Source organism: Silene latifolia, chromosome 8 (genome assembly GCF_048544455.1).
Source record: "Silene latifolia isolate original U9 population chromosome 8, ASM4854445v1, whole genome shotgun sequence".
Classification (NCBI taxonomy): Eukaryota; Viridiplantae; Streptophyta; class Magnoliopsida; order Caryophyllales; family Caryophyllaceae; genus Silene; species Silene latifolia.
This window is the reverse complement of record NC_133533.1, coordinates 43,395,249-43,399,012: the sequence shown is the minus strand read 5'-3', so window position 1 is coordinate 43,399,012 and position 3,764 is coordinate 43,395,249. Positions and strand designations below refer to the sequence as shown.

At 41.5% G+C, this 3,764-nt stretch overlaps 1 non-coding gene across 1 annotated transcript; it reads right to left on the bottom strand.

Moving 5' to 3' along the window:
- Positions 1–273: 273 nt before the first annotated feature.
- Positions 274–380, bottom strand: LOC141597841 (small nucleolar RNA R71). The gene has a single exon (XR_012523055.1). It is a non-coding gene; the product is annotated as a small nucleolar RNA R71 (small nucleolar RNA).
- Between the last annotated feature and the right edge of the window lie 3,384 nt (positions 381–3,764).

Below are 3,764 nucleotides of genomic sequence, written 5' to 3'. Positions count from 1 at the left end.
ACATTAACCTGGTAGAAAGAAATTTGTTTGAAGGGGGAGCTACGGAAGACCCTACTACACATATGGAGAGATTCGTTACATACTGCTGCTTCATACCCGTGACTGTTGGGTTGACCCATGACCAAGTAAAACAGGTGCTCTTCTCATTTTCTCTACGAAAATGGTGATGCAGAGTGGCTGCGTGATTTAGACATGGAAGATCAAGGGGTTACCGACTAGAACAGCTTAGCTCTTGCCTTCTACAAGAGAGATTTTCCGCTCCAAAAGACAAATACCCCGAGAAATCAAATTACTAGTTTCAAACAAGGTGCTACTGAGGACTTAAACGAGGCATGGATTCGTTTTAAGAGGCTGGTCCGCTCAGTCCCTCACCATGGGTTTCAGAAGTGGTTTCTCTGCAAATAGTTCTACAATGGACTATATGATGACCATCGGGCTCTACTCGATTCTTCAGCCAACGGGAGATTCCTGGACAATACTAATGATACCAATGCCAGGAAACTAATTGACCAAATAGCTACCCACACTGCTAAATATGGGAATCCCAGAGGTAGTACGAGAGGGGGAGGATCATCCGATGAAGCTGTTGCAGCTCAGTTAGAGGCATTAACTCCCCAGATCACCGAACTAAAGACATCCCAGTCTTTGGGAAACTAGCAGATAGTTTATGCCATGACCCATCAGGAAACCCCTTATGAGAGATGTGTTATTGCAGGGCATGGTGCATTAAATGTGTGAGCCTTTTAGAGCAGGTGCACGCCATCCAGTCCTTCAAACAAGGTACACCATACTCAAATTTCTATAATTAGAGGACTAGAGAGCATCCTAATTTCTCCTATCAGAGTCAAAATGTTCTCAACCCAACTCCACTACCGCCACAATGTCCGAGCCCGACATACACTATCCCTCAGAATCGTGGAAATCAACCACAGGGTGGTTATTAGAGGAACAATCAAGGAGGTCAACAACATCAGAATAATGACCTATCTAACATTAAGGCCATGCTACAACAGCAGATGGCTGCCTCACAGAAGCAAGAGGCCCTTATCACTCAGTTAATGGCACATTACAAGATGTTGGACAATCAAATTGCCTAATTATCCACTTCAACTAGACAACCAGGTACGTTGCCGTCTGAGCCTGAGAATTCACATGACACGGCTAATGTGATTCATCTTCAAAGCGGTGTTACTTACAATGGACCCGTGATCCTGAGAATGTTGAAATGTCATAATTGAGGAGTTAGATGTGGATGCGGAAGGAAAAGCAGCTGACGAAGCTGCTGAAACGTCTGAAAATAGTCGATCGACAACAATTGATGGTCGATCAACTAAAACCACATAACAGAACAACAGCGAGACTGAAAAACGTCGATCGACTAGGCAATATGGTCGATCGACTGGTTCAAATGGTCAATCGACTTTTTCATCAGACGGGGTTGCTGATCTGTTACCAGTTACTGATGGGACGTCACCTGATATTATTAAGGCGTCTATTTCTGATAAAGGGAAGACTAAAGTTGTTGACCCGCCAATCGTTACCAAGGTTCCCTTTCCGGGGTGCCTAAAGAGCACAAAATTCGAGCAACAATTCGGTAAATTCTTGGAGGCCATCAAAAATCTTCAGGTAACTGTACCTTTTACCGAGCTAATTACCTAGGTAACCTATTATGCCAAATTTATGAAGGATATCTTGACCCGTAAGAGGATCTTTAACGAAGTGGAGACCATTGCTTTTACAGAAGAGTGTAGTACACTCCAAAAAAGCAAGTCTCCACCGAAATTGAAAGATCCTCGTAGTTTTTCAATTCCCTATACCATAAGCACTCATGTAATAGATAAGGCTTTATGTGGTTTGGGTTCCAGTGTCAATGTCATGCCCTATTCGGTTTGCGCAAAACTAAATATGGGGCATCTTAAAGTTACCAACGTGACCCTACATATGGCTGACCGGAAAGTTAAGCGACCTCTAGTTGTATTAGAGGATTTCCCTGTTAAGATAGGTAAATTCTTTATACCTGTTGATTTCATTGTGTTAGATATGGCTGAAGACACACATATTGCTATAATCTTGGGTAGGCCATTTTTGCATCCTGCATGGGCTATTATTGATGTCAAACAGGGGCGTTTTACTTTCGAGGTAGGGGATGATAAGGTCACTTTTAATTTGGCTAGCATGTTAGCTAAGCCTATGATATAGGATACATGTTATGCAATAGACATTGTAGATGAATCTATGTTTGATTATTAAACGGGATCCCTTCTTGGGGACCCGTTAGAAGCTTTGATAGCTCTTGATGATTTTGCAGAGGATGAACAGGTCGACTACAGGACGACGAAGGATGCTCTGAAAGGTAAGGAGTTCACTATTGAGAAAGGTGAGACGGTAAACGCCATTATGGAAACCTCTTATGCTGCTGAGGTAAAGATACCAGAGCGTGAACCTCTTTCTTCTCATTTTAAATATGTGTTCTTAGATGATTCTAAGTAATATCCTATTATTATTAATCCTAAACATGATGATAACCAACTTTCTGCTTTGTTGGTCGTTCTTAAGAAAAACCGGAAAGCTCTAGGATACAGTTTAGATGACCTTAAGGGCATCACTCCTGACATTTCTATGCACAAAATTGAGCTAGAGGAAGGATATAAGCCGTTCTAGCAGGGTCAGCGAAAGTTGAATCCGAAGATGCAGGATGTTGTTATGGCAAAGGTGATGAAACTACTTGATGCAGGTATTATTTACGCTGTTGGCAACTCCAAGTGGGTAAGTCTAGTTCAGGTAGTCCCAAATAAAGGAGGGACTACGTTGGTGAAAAATGAGAAAAATAAACTAATACCAACTAGAGTAGTAACAAGTTGGCGGATGTGCATTGACTACAGACAATTAAATCCCGCCACCAAGAAAGATCACTTCCCCCTTCCTTTTATTGATCATATGGTAGAAAGATTATCCTTACATAAATCTTTCTGTTATTTAGATAGATATTCAGGTTTCTTTCAGATCCCAATCCATCTTGACGATCACGAAACGACTACTTTTACTTGCCCGTATGGTGTTTATGCTTATCACAGAATGCCATTTGGACTGTGTAATGCCCCAGCTACCTTTTAGAGGTGTATGATGGGGATATTTTCTGAGTATATATAGTCTATTATGAAGGTATTTATGGACGATTTCAGCGTACATGGTAATGATTTTGATGATTGTCTGTCTAACCTTGAGAAATTTTTGCAGCAATGTATTGAAGTTAGTTTAGTGCTGAATTGGGAGAAGTGTCATTTTATGGTCAATGAGGGCATCGTTCTTAGGCACTTAGTGTTTGATAAGGGTATTCAGGTTGATAAAGCAAAGGTCCAAGTGATTGAGCAATTACCTCCTCCCGTTAATGTTAAAGGAGTTAGGAGTTTCCTTGGTCATGGGGGTTTTTACCGGCGGTTCATTAAGGACTTTTTTAAAATTGCTACACCACTTACACAATTGCTACTTAAGTATGCTCCATTTAATTTTACTGATGAATGTATTTCTGCTTTTAGCAGGTTGAAGCAGGCCTTGATTTCGGTACCGATCATTCAGCCTCAAGACTGGGAGCTGCTCTTTGAGATTATGTGCGATGCTAGTGACTATGCCATTGGCGCGGTGCTAGGCCAGCAGAAAGACAAAGCTTTGAGTGTTATTTACTATGCAAGCCGAACTATGGATGAGGCTCAGGTGAAATATGCAACAACAGAGAAGAAGTTGTTAGCTGTGGTATATGCGCTAGA